Raw genomic sequence first — 21048 nt, forward strand, 5'->3', positions numbered from 1 at the left:
GATGCAGTAATGGTTATGTCTCTAGACTTCCACGTAGTCAACAGCAGTTTGAGTTCTGGACCCAGTGGCTTAAAACTCACATTGGGCATGTGTGTGTGCGTGCCCAAGATCAGAGAGGAAAATGGAGAAGGGATTACAGCATGGCCATCCCCTTGGCAGGTGATTTCTTGCTTTTAGTTCCTCTGTCTTTCTAGCAAGTGCATGCATCCTAAAGCAAAAATATCTCTTAAAAAAAAAATAGGGACCAGCAGTTGGCATAATGGCTATGTCACTGGACTCCCATGTAGTCAGCCGCAGTTTGAGTCTTGGACCCAGTGGCTTAAACTTATGCCAGGCATGTGTGTATGCATGCTGAAGATCCTGAGAGGAGAATGGAGGAGAAGGGATTACAGTGTGGCCATCCCCCCTGGGGGGTGACTTCTGGCTTTCTGTCTCTCTCTCTCTCTTTCTCTGTCTTCAGGTGAGCGCAAGTGCCCTATAGCAAAAACCTCTCCAAGAAAATAAAAATAAATAAATAAAAATAAAAGATCTCTAGGTGTTCCACCTAGAAAGAAGAATCACTAGTAAATTTATTAGTTTTTTTCTTAGTAGATTTTGGTTCCCCTGATTGGTGGTTTTCAAGAAAATTTTTTCCCTGAGGGCACATTGAGCTCCCCAGAGACAGAGAGGAGGAGAGCAGAAAGCAACTCCCCCTCCCTATAGGGAATAATACTGCAGTCCTTTCTCTATTTTCCTATTTTGGGGATTTGGAACATGCATGCACATGTGCCCATTATGTTCCTTAAGCTGCGATGTCCAGAATTTAAACCACACTGTTGGCTATTTGGGATCCAGCTGCCCTAACCATTATACTATTCTATAAGCCAGTATCTGGTATGAAAACAAAAAAAGAAATGATCAATTTCCCATTTTATACTCAGATTGTATTAGTTTATTTCACCCTAGTTAAAATGGTTATTAAAAAAGAAAAATAGGTGCTGGTGAGTTTGTAGAGAAAGGAGAACTCATGCACTGTTTGTCAGAATGCAATTTAGTATAGCCATTATGTAGGACAGTATGGCACTCCTCAAATACTGAAAACAGAATCTATAGTCAAGTAATCCCACTACTGGGTATACACCCAAATGGAAAGGAAATCAGTGTATCGAAGAGATACCTACATTTGTATGTTTATTGCAGCGCTATTCACAACATGGAAAACTAAGTCTCCAAAAGCTGAGTGGATATGGATAAAGTATATTCATACGTATACACACACACACACAATGGAATTTTATGCAGCCATAAAAAGGAAGAAACCTTGTCATTTGTAACATGGATAAGTCTGGAGGAAATAATTCTAAGTGAAAGAAGCCATACACAGAGAGAAATGTCATACGTTCTCATTCACTAGTGGAAGCTAAAAGCTTTGATCTCATAGAAGTGGAAAGCAAAATGGTAAATACCTAAAGCTGGGAAGAAGTGGGCAAGCAGAAATAAGGAGAACTTGGTTAACAGATACAAGAGTGCAAGGCAAGTATGTAAGTGGAATGAGTTCTAAAACACTGTAACAGTAGATTAGCTAGTTAGTGACAATTCAATGTAACAAAATAGGTAGAAGACAAGATTTTGAATATTTACAGCACAAACCAGTAATGAATGTTTGAGATGGTAAATATGTTTATTGCCCTGACTTGAACATTACACCTCCTCATGCATGTGTTGAAATATCACACTGTACCTCATAAACATGTACAACTATAATATGTGAATTTTGATCAGGGTGGGACGGGGGAGCCTGACCCCGTAGTCTACTGTTTAAAAGAGCTGGATCCTATATGGCTGACCATGGTTCAAACCCCAGGCCAGTAGCTTGAAAACCACGCCAGGTGAATGCTCATGTTTATGCCCATAGTACTGACAGGATGGAGAAATGGAGGGGAAGGGATTTGCAGCATGACCACACCTCATTGAGGGTGCTTTCTCCCTCTCTCACTCTCTGTCTTCCCATCTCTGGCAAGTACACATGGCCTCTGACAATTACGAAAAGAAAAGAAACGGATATTTTCAATACCTGTGAACTATGGAATTCTCTATCCTTCTCATGCCTTTATTCCATAAGACCTTATCACAATGTGAAAAACTATACATATCTATTGATACACTTGTTATTTTTATGCCTATTAGACTAGAACATAGTAAGCATGAATAAAAAGGACTTTTACTTTATTAATTGCAGCTACTCACTAAAATATTTGTCAAAGAAAAACTTCAAATAACATCATTAGACTTTTACAGACTCTAAAAAATGTTTAAATATTGTCGAGATCTTTCATCTATAAAAATCAATATGAAAAGTTTCCTCACTGTTACTTTATCAGTAATTTCCAGAGTAACATCTGTAACATTCAGAAAGAAGAGGCCAAAACATTGCTCACTGCTAAGACCATCTACTCCGCTGGGTGGGACTACATGGGAGGCCTGGTTTGGTTCCTGGGCTAACCTAAAAGCCCAGCATCATGGTGTGTGCCTGTAATCTCAGCAGTTTGGGGGGACTGAGGCAAGAGGATTGCAAACTTAAAGCTGGTAGGCAATATAGCAAGAACCTGCTCAGAGAGCCAGATATGATGGCACAAGACTGTGGTCCCAGCAATTTAGGAGGAGGCCGAGGCAGGAAAATCAACACAATAAGACCCTGTCTTCAAAAAGAAAAAAAATAAAAGAAAAAGAAACAGTCTTTACGTATATGGCTATTATAAGTTAAATTCATGTTTTACTGTTTATAATTAAGTTAAATACATGTTTTACATTCATACAGTAAAACTTGTGCCAAAGACACATTGACTCATTTAAATAGTCTGTGTTTTTATAATATTTAAGTTGTGAAAAAAGTTTATGGCGGAAAATTATGTTATGCTTTTAGTTTTTTTTTTTTTCTTTTTTTTTTTTTTTTTCCTTTTTTCTCTTTAGAGTATAGGTGCGTGCCAGAGAAAGAGTGAAAGGGAAAGTGAGAAATCGCTCCCCAGCAGGGATGGCCACACTGCAATCCCTTCTTCTCCTTTCTCCTCCAGAGATTTTGGGCACACACTCACACACACCCAGCATGATTTTCAAGCCACCACGTACAGGACTTGAACTGTGGTCAGTCATGTGAGAGTCCAGCACCTTAACCACCACACTACTTGCTGCCCTCTGCTGTTCTATTTATATCAAAAAAAATTGTTTGTTTCATACACAAAGTCTATTATATTTACAAATTTTAAATATATAGTATGCTATAAACTATTGAGGACCGAAATCTGACTTTTTTCCTGTTTCTAAAATTTCTTCTCGAGGGTCTGGGGTGAGTGACACCCACAGACATTATTAACTGGCCATTTTGGCCCATTTGATAACAAAAATCATCCTGTCCCCAGTATAGGATCTCTGTAATGGGTGAGTCACGCCCATAATTATTAACACCAGTATTTTGACCCATTGATAACAGGACTCTTTCAATATCTTGTCCTTGAGACAGTATCTTTTAACTGAATACAAGCCCCCTTATCTCTGTTACTAATTCCTTCCCAAAACCTACAAGTCTCACTTACACAGGTCCTGCCTTTTTGGACCAGGCCAATGGAAAGCTCTTCACTGAATTCTCACTCTCAAAATCAAATAAAAGGGACCTCTGTATCTGATAGCTCAGAGAGAGAGTCATGTTTTGCCTCTCCTCTGGCCTTGGTCTCACAAATTCATGCTTAAAAAGAAACCACATTAATTATTTTTTTGCACAGCTGGTTATTTCTGTCAACACTAGGCATTTACTACCTCTTAAGAAATGTAAACATTGGATATATTGACACAGCCACAAGCAAGAGGTCTCAGGTTCTCACCTGCAGATGTCCCTGAACATGCTGAGAGAGCTGGTACCTGTGAATGCTGCGATGATGTTTTCCGCTGGTTGTTGGGTCCAGACCAGGGGAGGACTCAGTTAGCTCCGTCTCCCAGTTTGGAGTCTGAGATCGAGGGAGAACTCAGCTCCATTCCCGGGGGGAAAGTTCGTTCTGACTAAAAGTTCCGAGGAGTGACTGTGGAGGCCCTGGTGTAGCAGCTGTGGTGTGCTGCCTGCACCTCTTAGGATCTGACAAAATGGCGTAGCAGAGCGGAGCAGAGTGACAAAATGGTGTCGCTTAGGCCAAGTTTACATAGTATCTAAATTTAGTGGTATAATGGGTTGGGTTAAGCTCAGGGTGGATTGCAGTGTGAAGACCCTCTTGCAAGTGTCTGTCTCTCTTGCTCATGGAAGGAAGAAAGAAATAACTAACAACAACAAAAACAAAAAGGAATGTTATGTAACAAACTTTGAAAAGATACTTTGAAAGCCAATGTGTTTCATGGAGTAAGGTCCCCAATCAAAGTAATAACTAAAATTTTAAAAGTTTTTTGTATGTCAGGCACTTTGATAAGCTTTCTTTTTATTAAGAATTATTTAACTTCATTTATTATTAATTATTATTATTAATAATTTGACCAGAGAGAGAGGGAAAGCGAGAAAGCAAGCTGACAGACAGGCCAGGGACATGAACCACAGTCAGGCATGTGGGAGTCCAGCACCTTTAACCACTACACCACCTGCCAACCCTGATACCTTTCTTTGTGTATTGTTTTATGTAGAGTTTATGATCTTTTGATGTATGTATTTTCTTTTATCTTTTAGTTTAAAAAACTGAGGTTTAATTCAACTGGAAGTTTTAATTTTGACTTGGACTGTCAACTAACAAAAAGCTCATTAACAATCTAAAGAAAAGATGCACTGTTTTTGTTCCATGCTATTCCTGGTTTTAACTTATGTCAATTTAATCTTTTCTAGGTTTATTATAGTCAAAGATAGTATTTAAATAGCCTGCTATCATCTGCCTTTATGAAAATTATCATTTTTTAAAATATTTTTAAAGACCCGGTTATGCTATTTAGAATTGCAAGAACTCAAAACTGTATGGTGATAGGTAACCAAAGTTTCAGTCCAGTAAACTGGTAGGAACAACTATATGCAAAACACTGTGTTTTGTTATAGGAGATACAAAGATGAACGTATACAGTCCCAGCTTTAAAAAAAAAGTTTAGTGGCTAAGGATAAAGTGGTTTGAATATGTCCCAAAAAATCTCTTTGTTGAGATTGCTTGCTATTGTCACAGTATTAAGTAGGTGGAAACTCAAGTGTGACTATGGGGTTAAGAGGTAGAGCCAAAAATTTTTTTAAAAGGGACCAGCAGTTAGAGTAATGGCTATGTCGCTGAACTCCCATGTAGTGAACCGCGATTCGAGTCCTGGACCCAGTGGCTTAAAACTCACACCGGGTTCATGTGCATGTGTGCCCAAGATCCAGATAGGAGAATGTAGGAGAAGTGATTGTGGCATGACCATCCCCTCTGGGGGGGTGATTTCTCGCTTTCTGTCTCTCTGTCTCTCTCTGTCTTTCTGGTAAACGCACATGTCCTATAGCAAAAACCTCTCCAAAAAATAAATAAATAAATAAGAGGTAGAGCCTTTTAGAGGTGACAAGGTCATCAGGATGGGTCCCTTGGTTGAATACTGGGGAGCTTATAAGGAAAGGGAGAGACCGGAGGATATGCAGACATGGGTACAGACAAGGACACTCACACGCACACAGGGTCTTCCCTTATCACCAGGTGATGCCCTAAACCATCTTAAGACTCTTCAGACCGTCCCCAAAAAGACTCTTATCAGATACAGCCCCCTTAACCTTGGACATCCAAAACCATGAGATCAAAACAAAACACCTCTATTCTTGGGACCAGCAGATGGCATAATGGTTACATTTCTGGACTCTGGCAAGTGCGGACACCCTATAGCCAAAATCTTTCCAAAAATAAGAAAAAAAAAGGAAACCTCTATTCTTTACAAATCACCCAGTTCATAATATGCACCTGTTAGCAACAGAAAAGCTGACTAAAACAGTGGCCGACAATCAGTTTTATTGCATAGGCACTACCTTCTGGACCCTTCAGTACCCCTTTCAGGACTACAATGGAGGACAGAGCTGGAATACAAAATGCTACCGCATTTTGAGGAGATGGGGGAATGGGATACAGAGTAAGATCTTGGGGAACCCAACCAGAGTTTACCCAGTGTGCTGCCAATGGGTTGCAGATGTGCCAGTCCTGCCGTGGCGGGTGGGTCCTGGATTGGCAGATCACCTCAGACTGAGACAAATATTTTCAGCAACTCCCATGCTGGAAAATTCAAGGAAGCAATGAACAAAATAACTTCCCTTTGTTAACCCTATTAACTCTAACAAAAAACATGTGTCTCGGGAATAGCAGTTGGCATAATGGCTATGTCGCTGGATTTCCATGTATTCGACCACAGTTCGAGTCCCAGACCTGGTGGCTTAAACTCATGTCAGGTGTGTGCGCATGCATGCCCAAGATCCCAAGAGGAGAATGGATCTCTCCTGTCTTTCTGGCGAGTGCACATGCCCTATAGCAAAACCCTCTCCCCCCCACCACAAAAAAAAAAAAAATAGAAATATATGGCTTATTTTCCAAACTCTCATTATAATAAATCATATTATTACATAGATATGGTTTTGTCATTTTATGATTTACAAAAGGCAAATAATTCATATAATAATGTATACATATATTATATATGTTATATTTATATATAAAGGAAAATGATTTATATATGTGATATAGTCATTATATATATATTCATGCAAAACAATGGTAAAACTGACTTCCTGGACAGCTGTCAAGTATACCAGTTCTTGGAGTATTGGCATCCTGAAACACGAGGAAGTCAACATTACTTTACGTAGGGTGAGTCACTTGAATTGTTCTTTTTCTTTTTCTTTTTTAATTTTTTAATTTTTTAAAATTTATTTTTAGAGAGATTTTTGCTATAGAGTGTGTGTGCTCACCAGGCAGAAAGAGAAAGCAAGAAATTAAAGCACACATGATTTTAAGTGCTGAAAGCATTGCTTCTACATTTGGAAACTGAGAAGAGAATATGAACACACTATTCAAGGACACTTACTCTCAGTGGTGAGGATTTTTATTTCGTTTATCTGGAGATTTGGATAAAATTACTGACAGCAAGCTGCCACTTTGAATTGTTTTACAAACTACCTATTTAAAGTTTCAGACAGTTCACTCTAATAGCATTTCAGTTGAACTGCAGAGACATTCAGCCAGGCCAGTTGGCTGTATCCAGAATTAATTGGAATCAGAGTAGTGCAAATAACAGATGTATTCGGCTGTATTTATTTTGCAAAGTTAAGTTACTTTGTGGCTAGAAAACTGAAACATCAAAGCAGCCTAGTAACTATGTCTATTTGCTCTTTTTATGAGCAGTATTTTCTTTTTCATCTTGTGGGTGATGTAATCAACTGATTATTGGGGTCTGATTTTTAGCTATTAATAGGTTTATGGCCTTACGATAAAAAAGTTGAGACCCAAAACCCATCCTGTGTAATTCAAAATCATTTACTTCAGGTATCAATTTTTCTTTTCTTTTTCTTTTTTTTTTTCTTTCTTTTTTTTTGATAAATCTTTTGCCATAAAGCACATATGCTTACCGGACAGAAACAGAGAGAGTGAGCAATCACCCCCGACCCCCACCCAGGATGATGGCCAGGTCACCATCCCTTCTCTACTCTTCTCCTCTCAGGATATTGGACATGCATACACTCATATCCAGTGTGTTTTTCAGGCTGCTGGGTCTGAGACTCAAACTGAAAAATATGTAGTTGGCCATATGAGATCTAGCCACCCCAACCACCAGGCCATGGTCTGGGCCTCTGGTATACATTTTAATCAAAATACCTGAGGGGACCAGCAGTTAGAGTAATGGCTATGTCACTGGACTCCCACATAGTCAACCGCGGTTCGCATCCTGAACCTGGTGGCTTAAAACTCATGCCAGGCACGTGTGCGTGCGTGCCCAAGATCCCAAGAGGAAAATGGAGGAGAAGGGATTGTGGCGTGGCCATCCCCCCGGGGGGTGATTTCTCGCTTTCTATCTCTCTGTCTTTCTCTGTCTGTCTGGCAAGCACACGCTCCCTATAGCAAAAACCTCTAAAAAAAAAAATCCTGAGTAGAATTTTACGCTTGAACTCACAAGAATGCAAATAAAATGTGATTTTTTTTCTTTCAGGTTAGAAAATATTTTAAAGATATAACCATTTTTGACAAGATATAAAAATGGTTTTATATACTCTTGGTAGGAGAATAAATATAGCCTTGTTCGAGAGTACTTTGTCATTATCTCCCCATTTTAAATATTCATTTGAAAATTTATATTTGGAACCCAGTGATTCTGTTTTTGGAAATTTTTCTGGAATATTTATGTAATAAAGAAGTAGAGCCTTTACATTTTAACATATTAGGTTGAATATCTATTATATAATATTGGATTGTTGGAACAGTCAAGACACATTTTGGCATACATCATGCCTTTTCAAACCCAATATTTTCTTCCTAGCACAAATTAATTTAAACAAACAAATAAATAAATAAGGCGATGATTCTTCTTGAAAACAAGAAGAGGGAGGCCAAACAGCAGCCCGGTAGTAATACAATGTTCTGCAGGGCTTACCCACATTGTAAGTTTCCAGGTTCACTGACATGGAGACCTCACTGAGTATGCTGGGAATGTGCATGACCATAATCAGAAGCTGCCTGAAGCTGGGAGTAGACTGTAGCAGGAAGATGCTGTTGAGAGTCTCTCTCTCTCTCTCACTATGGAAGAAAGAGACTTTAAAAATCACTCACTGTGCAACGAGATACAGAGAGGCAAATTTGTTGGTGAGAGAGGACAGGAGAACTTACTGCAGTGTGGCCATACCAGGAAGTCATGTAAAAATACCTTTGGTCAGCCAACTTGCAGATGCTATATTTTTTTTTTAAGAGATTTTTGCTGTAGGGTGTATGCACTCATTGGAGAGACAGAAGGCAAAAAATCACTCCCCAGCGGTATAGCCACTCCGCAATCCCTTTTCTTCTATTCTCCTCTCAGAATCTTGGCCACTCACACACACATTCCCAGCATGCGTTTTAAAGCACCAGGTCCGGGACTCGAACCATGATTGACTATGTGGGAGCCAAGTGACATAACCATTTTGCCGTATGCTGGTCCCCTTATGATGCTTTTATAGGGAAAGGAAGAGGCTGAGGGCTAGTGGCAATACACAGACTCATAAGTCAGCTTAATTTTTTTGTCTGCTTTATCTGGGGGTACAATGGAGTTGCAAAGCAGGTGTTTTTCGGTTCCCAATGCTGAAGTGTTGCTCATTGTTCTGAGTTTCAGGCTGACTGTCCTTGAAGTCCATCTCTTTGGAGTTCCTAAGAGAGATCACAAAGATTATCAAGCTAAGGAGAAAGAGAAAATTCAATTAACAAGAGACAGTCTGACTGAAGCAGACTGATTAGGATAACACTGAATTTATACTTCAAGATCATACCTTAAAGCTATGGAAATCAAAATTGCCTAGTATTAGGACCAGCAGATGGAATAATGGCTGTGTTGCTGGACTCTGCATGGTCAAACCATGGTTTGAGCCCTGGACCCGGCAACTTAAAACTCATGCCAGGCACATGTTGTGCGTGCCAAAAATCTCAACAGGGGAATAGAGGAGAGGGGATTGCACCCCCAGGGGTGATTTTTTGCTTTCTGTCTCTCTGTTTCTCTCTTCTATCTGACAAGCACATGTGCCCTATAGCAAAAATCTCTCTAAAATAAAAGCTTAGTATAGACCCAAAAATAGAAAACGGATTTTAGTAACTGAATGAAGATCCACAAACAGTCCCATTACGTTAAAACTGTTTTTTAAAGGGACTAGCAGATGGCATAATGGTTATGTCACTGGAATCCCATGTAGTAAACCACAGTTTAAGTCTCAGACCCAGCAACTTAAAACTCATGCTGAGCATGTGTGTATATGTGCCCAAAATCCTAAGAGGAGACTGAAGGAGAAGATTGCAGTATGGCCTTGCCCACTATGGTAGCGGGGATGGAGTTTTTGCTTTCTGTCTCTCTGTGTCTCTCTGGCAAGTGCACTGCCCTATAGCAAAAATCTCTCTAAAAAAAAAAAACAAAAAACTAAAATAACTGTCTTTTAAAAGTGGTGGATAAGAGACCAGCAGAGGGCGTAATGATTACGTTGCTGGACTACCATGTAGTCTACTGCAATTCAAGTCCCAGACCCAGTAACTCAAAAACTCATGCCAGGCGCATGTTGTGCATGCTCAAAATCCCAAGAAGAGAATAGAAGAGAAGGGATTGTGGTGTGGCCATCTCCCTGGGGGCCGATTTCTTGCTTTCTGTCTCTCTGCCTCTCTCTGTCTCTCTGGCAAGAGCACTCACCCTATAGCAAAAACTTCTCAAAAACAAACAAACAAACAAACAAAAACCACCCTGGTGAATAAATATACTATTTAATAATAATGTTGAGGGCCAGTCGGTAGTATGGTGATTAAGGGGACTGGATCCCATATGGCAGACTGTGAGGTTCAAGTCCTGGACCCAGTGGTTTAAAAAACACATTGGTCAAGTGTGCATGTCCAAAATTTCAAGGGGAGAATGGTTGAAGAGATTAAAGTGTAGCTATTCCCCACCTCCCGGGAGGAGAGGATTAATTTCTCACTTTTCCTATCTTCCTCTCTATTTTTCTAGCAAGCACACATGCTCTATGGGAAAAATAAAATAAAAAATAAATAACTAGTGTTGGAGTGATTCACTATTCAATTGGGGAAGAAAAAGTTAAGTTCATGCTTTACACTGTTCACAAAAATGAATCTAGAGAGATGAACAATCTGGGTAGTCTATAGACTAGAAACTTCAAACATGGGCTGACTGCCTCTTTTGTAAATGAAGCTTTATTGGAACACAGTCACTCCCACTTGTTTATGGACTGTCTATTGCATTGAACACACCACAGCAGAGTTGAATTATGACACAACAAAAAATACTCTTTGGTCCTTTCAGAAAAACTGTTCTGACCCCTGATCTAGACATTAAAGAATCACCACAAGGCATTTTTAAAGGGGAGATTAAAAAATAGAGAGGAATGTCTTTATAACTTTTGGATATAGGAGTTGTGTTATTTATGTAGGCTAACTACTGTATCAAATAATCCTGGTATTTCTGACCCAAATTTACTATATAGGCAGTATTTGTTTATTTGCTTAAGGACATTTAATAAGTCACTTAAACTTAAGTTCCATATAATCCGTTTTATTTCTATTTAATGTAAGATAGTACATTAAATATTCCTATTATGATATCTATTTTCTAGATGAAGACAGTTTAATATTTTGTTCTTCATACTTGTGAGTGATTTTTATGGAGCAAGACTGTTACATATATTAGCTAGACAATGGAACATTGCAGAAATAAAGTTGATATTGCTTTGTCAATCTTTAGATGAAATACGTTCGTTGAAACAAATATGTCATTTATGAATCAAGTACAAACAGTGTGACATAGGTAAATTGTACTGATGCTGTAAAGGTGATTATAGTGTTTGGATTTATGTGAGCTTGAAGAACAAAGCAGTTACAGGACTAATAAATCAGCTGACCTCTCTGTGAATGGCCTCTTTATGCATTAGTCATCTATCTATTGGGACACTCTTATGATTCTAATGGCACAGTTCCTCACAACGATAATGTCACATTTTCCTTTTGGGATTTTGGGCCTGCATGCATACATGCCTGATGTGAGCTTCAAGCAGCCGGATGCAGGAATTAAACCATGGTCAACCACCTGGGAGTCCAGCACCTTAACCTTTATGCCATCTGCTGGCTCTATAACAACTCTTTCAGACTAAAAGTAAAGTAAATTTGGTACCAACACTGATGGTAATGAAACAAAAAGATTGAATTCTTAGTCTTTAGTGGCAGGTACTGAGAAGCCTCCCTACTGGTTCCATATTACTTAGCTTCAGATTTCTTTTACAGAAATAGATGCACTTTAATTTATGCAAGCGTTATGTTGGATTTTTCTGTTACATGCAGCTGAACTTGAAAGAACCATGAATTTTTTAAAAGAATAATGATTTATAATTTTTTAACTATACATATGTACAATATAATCTTTTATTGCAGCATGTCATGGAAGAGAAAGCGATCACTTATTCTAATGCAACTGATTTTATCATATAAAATGAAGACTGGAAATTAACTGTCATACCTAGTAATGTGAAGATCATTGCTTGCTTTGAAAAGAACTTCAGTGACATGAAAGAAGCCAAAGTACATTTGGAGTACGTTTAATAGGGAATGGGGCAGAGGATTTGGAGACAGGTGATATAGACAATCCTTTTGTAGAAGGTGGGATAGAAAAAAGGAGAAACATTTAGCAGGGGAAATAAGAGTTAGAAGAAGCTATTATTAGAACCAGCAGTTGGCATAATGACTATGTTGCTAGACTCCCATGTAGTAGATTGCAGTTTGAGTTCCAGACCCAGTGACTTAAACTTACACTGGGCATGTTTGTATGTGTGCCCAAGGTCCCAAGAGGAGAATGGAGGAGAAGGGATTGCGGTGTGGCCATCCACCCTGGGGGTGGGGTGGGGTGGGGTGATTTCTCACTTTCTGTCTCTGTCTCTCTCTTTCTGGCAAGCGCATGCACCCTATAGCAAAAACCTCTTAAAAAAAAAAAAAAAAGAAAGAGGGTATTTTAAGGCCCCTGGAAATTTAGCAGGGGAAATAAGAGTTAGAAGAAGCTATTATTAGAACCAGCAGTTGGCATAATGACTATGTTGCTAGACTCCCATGTAGTAGATTGCAGTTTGAGTTCCAGACCCAGTGACTTAAACTTACACTGGGCATGTTTGTATGTGTGCCCAAGGTCCCAAGAGGAGAATGGAGGAGAAGGGATTGCGGTGTGGCCATCCACCCTGGGGGTGGGGTGGGGTGGGGTGATTTCTCACTTTCTGTCTCTGTCTCTCTCTTTCTGGCAAGCGCATGCACCCTATAGAAAAAACCTCTTAAAAAAAAAAAAAAAAGGAAGAAGGTATTATTAGGTCACTGGGAAAGTCATGATATATTTTTCTATGCAAAAATGTGTCATGACTTTCTAGATGGCCCAATATTTAAAAAGCAAAACATAAGAGCATAAGAGCATTGTTGTATGAGTGTAGGTATGATTTAGAAACTGAACACTGTTAACATAAGGAGAAGGATCTATTGCTGGAGCAATGCCTAGAGAAAGTAAAAGGGATAGTGCCAGAGGAGCGCCGTCTTTAGTGGAGAACATTGAATTGCTCATTTGCTTGCCCCAGTGAGAAGGCAGAGCATGTGGGGGCTGATGCTGGTAGGTCCAGACGTGTAGTGATAAGAGTCTGTGACATTACATATTGCTACAATTTTCTCAAGAAAGTAGGAAGCAAGGTCATCAGCTGAGACAGTGGGTAGGGCAGGAGATCTGGGGGGTTGGGAAGTGAGGGATTTTCTTTTAAGATGATGTTTCTCAAATTTAAATGTGCATAAGAATCTTCTGGGATCTTGATATAATTCAAATTCTTATTCAGTAGCTCTAGATTGGAGTCCGAGAGTCTGTATTTCTCAGAACTTCTAGGTAATACCAATGTTGGGGGCCGGCAGGTGGCACAATGGTCAAGATGCTGGGCTTTCACATGGCTGACCACTGTTCGAGTCCTGGACCTGGCAGCTTGCTTTCTCACTTTCCCTTTCTCTCTCTCTGGTCAAATGAATAATAATAATAATACAAATAACAAATAAAATAAAAAAATAATTCTAAAAAAAAATCAATGCTGCTGGCCGATGGCTCACATTTAGAACAGCAAAGTTCTAGGGAAAATAAAATAGTCTAATAAACCAGGAAATCATCACTTGAGTGTGTGGCTGCATTAAGCACCCACCCAACTTCATCGTTGTTCACTAAAAAGTGATATCAGTCAGGTTTATTTATGTGTTTGTTTTGTTTCAGTCACCTCATATGCCAATCCTAGAATAGCTGAAAAAATGAATTAATTATCAACTTGGTTTTGTAAAGTAAAAATAATGAAGAAAGAGATACAAGAGTTAAAACTGTACGGGCAAGAAATATTATCATTATCCAATTTACGCTGGATTAGGAGAGAGAGGAAGGTGTTATGGACTGAAGGATTGTGTCCTCACCAAATTCATATGCTAACGCCCAACCCCTGGTGTAATGGTATTTGTTGGTAAAGTCTTTGGGAAGTAATTAAGGTAAGTTGTGGTCATGAGAGTGAGGCTTTATAATGTGATTAATAACCTTGTAAGAAGAGGAAGGCAGATCTCTATCCTACTGAGTCATTAGAAAAATCATAATGTATTTTTCTATGTTTTTCTATGCAAAATGCGTCCTGACTTTTCTGACAACACAAAATTTGCACTCAAGAAATGTCATACCAGAGCATAGCAAAAAGGAAGACATCTGCAAGTCAGGAACAGAGCCCTTACCAAAAACCAAATCTACTGGTACCTTGATCTTAGACTTCCCAGCAACCAGAACTGTATGAAAGTGAATTTCTGTTGTTTAAGTCACCTAGCCCTGGGTATTCCTTTATGGCATCCAAAGCAGACTAATAAAGAAAGAAACAGAGCAATGATAAGGTAAGGACTGGTATAAAAAGATCTATAGATGGTATTAAATTTGGGGAGTAAAGAAACTGAGATTACGATAGGGAGATGCCAGGTATTGATAACGTCAAGGCCTCGTACATGACTATGGGAATGAATGGCTGTATTAGGGTACAGAACAAAGTTCTGATAAGAGAAGAGTTTAAGAACCAGAGAAGCCCATATTTTATAAGGACTATTCATGTTCTCATCAAAGATAGGAATAGAGTAGGAGAGATTGACCATGAGTCAGAAAGTAAAAATTACAGTGGTTGATGTCATCGATGGTACAAAGCTGCAAGTTTTAGAAAAAAGAGGTATGATAATGATGATATAAATAACAATAGTAGGGGCCAGCAGGTGGCATGGGGGTTAAAACACTGGACTCCCACATGACCAACTGTGGTTTGAGTCCTGGGCCTGGTGGTTGAAAATCATACCAGGTACGTGTATGAGCATGCCTAAAATCCTGAGAGGGAAATGGAGGTGAAGAGATTGCAGCATGGCCAACCCCCTACCCCAGGTGTGGAGGGATGATTTCTCACTTTCCCTCTCTCTGCCTTTCAGACAAGCACAAGTACCTTATGGCAAAAACCTAAAAGTAAAATAAAATAAACACTACTTATACAATAGTATAAATCTTTTATGGAACGTTTCTAGTACTCTACATGCAATGTATTTGTTAATCCTCACCTAGTGCTGAAAGGCTTATAAATAAAGAATCTAAAGTTCAGAGAAGTCAACTAATTTTCCAGTGTTCACATCACTAGTAGCTGGATGTTCTAAGATTTTAGCAACAGTGTAACAGTGTGAATATAAAACTTTATGATAGGGCAGGCTACTTTCATTTTTTAAATCTTTTTTTTTTTTTTTTTTTTTTTTGTTAGAGGATGCATGTGCTCATTAGAAACAGAAAGGCAGATGAGAGAAAGGACAAAACATCTATTGTGGGGCATGGCAATCCTCTCTCCTCTGTTTCTTCATCCTATGGAATTTGGGCATGCACACACATGTGCCCAGCATGTTTCTTGAGCCACTGGGTCAGGGACTTCAATTGTGTAGTTGGCCATGTGGGATCCAGCTGTCTTAAACATCAGGTCATGGGGCCAGCTCAGGCTGCTTTCTGTTTAAGACTTTTTTTTGTATGTTTTTTTAAGTTTTACATATCTACAAGCAGAAATAGAAAAAAAGAAATTCAACAGCTTTATCTCCTCAAAAATGAACAGAAACTAGAACTAGAACTAGCCAGCCTTTTCTTTGCCTCATCTTTTCATTCTAACGATACCCCTTCTTTAACATTCACACTTCATAGTTATGAAATGATGCACACTAGATTTCCCGGACTTTAGGCATTAATGTCTCACCTTTGTGATGGTCATCATTTCCACTTACTCTCTATCTGCTTTAGCCTTCTCCTAAGAAGTAATTTCTGGAATATCATAGTTTGATGCAGAAATATATTATTTTCAAAATGTAGTGACATACATCATAATTAAGTATACTTAAATACACAGAAAGATTAAACCTTGTGCCACTGGTAGCAAATATATCACATTTTTGGGACATTCTGGAATGGAGTTAGAGCATTGAGTTAGAAGTCAAAAGATCAGAGGGACCAGTAGTTAGCGTAATGGCTATGTCGCTGGACTTCCACATAGTTGACCGCGGTTCGAGTCCCGGACCCGATGGCTTAAACTCACGCCAGGCGCATGTGCCTGCATGCCCAAGATCCTGAGAGGAGAATGGAGGAGAAGGGATTGCAGCCTGGCCATCCCCCCTGGGGGGGGGGTGATTTCTCGCTTTCTGTCTCTCTGTCTCTCTCTGTCTGTCTGGTGAGCGCACATACCCTATAGCAAAAAACCTCTCCAAAAAAAGAAAAAAATAAAAAAAGGAAGTCAAAAGATCAGAGATCTGGGACTAGCTCCGCCTTTTCGGGAGCGGTGCTTTTGCAAAGTAGGTAACCTTTCAAATCCTCAGTTCCCTTATCTCTGAAATGGGTTTAGCACAGTCCAGGCACAGCCTATAAATAAATAAGTGATAGCAAATGCACTAATAGTTTTCATGTCACCCACTGACTTTCTCTCTCGTATATTCGCTGTGTCTCTGGAAGGAGATAAAATGGCCTTTCAGCTAGTTTTCTAACAGCAGAATAAGCACTATTTCTTCTGTGCTACCTGAAGTAGATGATACCTGGTAACTCACAGGAGACCATCCGAGGAAAAATGAGTTAATTTTATAAACCTGAATTGTGATTCTCAGATGCAGGATATTAAAAAGCTAACACTTTCTACAAGAGCCATTCAGAACTCCAGGGGAAACTTGATCTGTCGGAGTAATAATAAACTATAATGATAATAGTCAAGTGCACCTCACAGGGGTACTAAGCTTTAATGACTCAATATTTGTGGAACTCTGAGCACCTTCAAAGTTATGTAAGCATAAAATGAATAAGTAGGGATATCATACACCATTGTTATTTCTGCATTAAATCTCTCCTGATAATTTCTTACAATATTTTATAAGGTAGGACCGTAAGAAGCTAATACATGAACAAGGTTATGGAAGAAATAAAATATGAAATAATATATGGTAGTGCTTTCCAGTGAAATAATTATACTCCAGTTCAGTGAAAGCGAATGAGGTCATTAACAGCACCTCTAAAAAGTCACTCCTAGACTGTAAAGAAGGAAAATGAGAATCTGGAATAGAAATAGACACTTAAGATATAAGTATCTATAAAAAGATTTTTTTTTAACTAGCTTTTTTTTTTCTATTATAGAGCAGATAGCTAGGTTTCCAGTTGCTTTTTTTCACACTAAAAAATTAATGATGTTTTCGCTTTTTAATTTATCACTTACACATTTTAGACATTATTTTCATATATTTTTCATCTTGTCTTTCCATCCTCTCCTCCATCACCACTAACATTGTCTATGAGAGAGGAGAATACTCTTAATGTCCTAGGCTAAAGCAAAATCTTCACAACCCTATAAATTCTTGTTGTACTTTCTCAAAGGCACCACTGTGATTATGATATTGTTCTGAATTTCAACTGAGAAAGCTAAGAACAGAATACATTGAGCCATTCCCTCCAACAACCTTTTCTGTAATCTCAGATCACTTCCAATGAGAGATCCATTTACCAGTGAGTGTTGTCCTTTAAAATAAAACATCTGGGGCCAGCAGTTGATGTAATGGCTATGTCGCTGGACTTCCATGTAGTCAACTGTAGTTCAAGTCCTGGACCTGGTGGCTTAAACTCACACTGGGTGTGTGTGCGTGCGCGGCCAAGATCCCAAGAGGAGGATGGAGGAGAAGGAATTGTGGAGTGGCCCTCCCCCCTGGGGGGTGATTTCTTGCTTTCTGTCTCTCTGTCTCTCTCTGTCTTTCTGGTGAGCACCCTATAGCAAAAAGATCTCAAAAATTAATTAATTAGTTAATTAATTTTAAAAAATAAAAATAATAAAAAGAACAATCAGGGCCAGCCTGTGGCCTGCTCTTTAAGGCAACTGGATCCCACTTCACTGATAGTGCAGTTTAAGCTCCACATGTGTGCATGGGTGCCCCAAATCATGAAAGCAGAGAAATAGAAAAGGGATTGTGGCATGACCATTCCCAATGGTGGGGAGTGCTTTCACACTCTTCCCCCCCACCCTTGCAAGTGCATATGCCAATTAGTAAAATTAAATTAATTAATTAATTAATAAAATGAAAATCCCCTTAGAGATACTGTTGAGCAGACTGTTGTTCTTGCCCTTTTTACCTCGCTGACATCACTTTCTTCAAAACAAAGCAAGTTTCTAAGGGTGAGAAGGAAAGGAAAAATGATCAGCCTACCCCTTTGTGAGGAGAGTAATTCTGGGTGAGACAATCCCATATTAAGTTTTAAGCAGATTGTACTTCTTGAGAGAGGAGGAGGGCAGAGGGGGGTAGGAAGCATCAATTCAAAATCCACATACTTCACACTTGTCCTAGGACCAGATGGGATTGTATCAGAGTTACATACTTCCAGTACCAAAACTATACTTTTCACTCATGAATGCATGTTCTCAGTATTCTGCTTTTTATTTACAGCACTGACCTTTTAGCACAGCTACTTGTATTTTATGTATTAAGCACCTAAGTTTTGTCACTCAAGTAGCATTGTGGTCAGTATCTCTCTCTCTCTCTTTGCTAGAGAAGCTGGCACTCATCAGAGAGAGACAGAAAGAGTGCAAAAAAGTGAGAAAGCATCCCTCCTGGTCATGCCACAATCCCCTCTTCTCCATTTCTCCTTTCAGAATTTTAGGCATGCAAGTACATATACCTGGCATGATTTTTTTAAGCCACCAGTTTGGGGACTTGGAACTATAACCATACAGTTGCCCAGGTAGGATCCAGCCACCTTCACCACCCTACCACGAGCTGGCTCCAGTACAACTCATTAGACCAGATAAGAAAGGTCATTACTCCAGCAAGTGCTGGTCACCTTCTTTGCCCACTCCCCACAGGACCAAGGGCATTCGCCCACCCAGAGCACGGCTTCACCTTCGGGATTAGATCATGGCTATCAGGGACTCTGGGTTGCCTGTTCTGCAAGCCCTGCACCCAGTTTCCAGCACCATGGGGCTCCTTCTGCTGGCTTGCCTGCAGGGGATGTTCATATCCTAAGCTCCACTATTCAAGAGAGAGCTGTTAGCAAAGGTGTCTGTGAATCTTGGCTGTGAAAATGCCATGTTGTATGGAAAGGGAGGGAAAAGAGGAGGGATGGTGAAGTAGGGTGAGGTAGAGTCAAGGGACCAGCTTTTGCCATCACCACAGTCAGTTGCAGAAGAGTCTGAAAATTCAAATTTAGAACCTGGTTTTCCAGACACAGGCTCATTCCAGATGTTTAAAAAAAGCCCAGTTTAGGGCCAGCAGGTGGCAGGGAGTTTAAGGCATTCGACTCCCACATGGATGAGCACTGTTCAAGTCCCAGACCCCATGGCTTGAAAATCACACTGGGCACATAAATCCATGTTCCCGAAATTCTGAGAGAATAGAGAAGAGTACAACATGATAATCCCCAGTTGCGGGGAGAGTTGGTGATTTCTCATTTTCTCTCTCTCTGGCAGTAAGCACATGCACCTTATGGCAAAAACCTTAAAAAAATCAAAATAAAAAGAACTCAGGAGATGGAGTCTGAGGTCACAACTGGGCAGAGGATTCCAGGCATTGACTGAGTCATGGAGAGACAAACCTCAAAATGATCAAGAAATATATCCCCCTTCTCTGCCCTGGCTGCCTTGTCCACAATGTTTTTGGCAAAAAAAAAAAAAGAACTTAATTTTGAAATTGTGCTACTCATGTTGTTGTTTCTCTACACATACTTTAAAAATTTTGTTCTTGTAAAGTTACAGTTGTTTAGATAAAGGCAGAATTTATTTTATTTATTTTTAGTTCATTTGCCTGGTTTTTTCAGTTTTTAATATTTGGACAGACTAGACCTGATTATGTAATAGGTATTCATAGCTATCCTGGGTAAAAGGTTTGGTATAGAGGTGAGAAGAAATCACTGATTCAGGTGACTATTTTTGTAATATTTTTGTGCCACCATGTCCAGAGGGAGGGCAGAGTAGGGGAATCTTTTGCATACTATGAAGTTTTCTTAAAGTCAGTACTTAAGGAAACATTTATCAAAATGGCTCTTTTTCCTATTGTGAGCAAAGCACTGATCTACATATAAAATGGAAAAATGATTAAATTCCTAATAAGGCTGCATAGATAAATGGCTATTCCATGAAAACCCATAATGTAGTATATTAAAAAATTATTGTGGAACTTTATCTTAGGCAATAGAATGGAAGAACTTGAGAAATAACCCTTTATTTTACATATGTAAGAAAGCTGAGACCCAAGCCTCAGACAAGGTCCCATAATTTAAAAGTCTGGTGCCAGATTCCTAATTTAAAGAGCTTTCTGCATTCTCACAAATAGCTGATTTGTCAAGATGCTACTTAATATTACCTATGATTTCCCAATAAAAGACTCTATTTCTGTTAAACTAGTGTAAGTATTCCTATCTCACATCTCTGGATTCCTGGGGTGTTATTTAAGAATTTCTAATTATTATTTGTACTATGATTATTACTTTATTACCCAGAATAGACTAGTACTAAGTAAGCATTCTGCAAGCCTAAGGAAAACTGAACTTACAGGGTAAACTGTGTAGTTATGATCTTTAGCTTTTAATTTAAGAACTCCTCAGTTAAATAATAAAGGAGGGACAGCTGGTGGTATGGTGGTTAGGGTGGCTGAATCCCACATGGCCCACTGCATAATTCGAGTCTGGACCTGGTGGCTTGAAAAACATTCTAGGCACATGTGCATGCATGCCCAAAGTCCCGAGGAGACAAATGGAAGAGAAAGGATTGTGGCATGGCTGTTCCCCATAGAAAGTACTTTCTCACTTTCTCTCTCCCTCTTTCTATGTCTGCTG

Source organism: Tupaia chinensis, unplaced genomic scaffold, assembly GCF_000334495.1.
Source record: "Tupaia chinensis unplaced genomic scaffold, TupChi_1.0 Scaffold139677_1, whole genome shotgun sequence".
Taxonomy (NCBI): domain Eukaryota; kingdom Metazoa; phylum Chordata; class Mammalia; order Scandentia; family Tupaiidae; genus Tupaia; species Tupaia belangeri.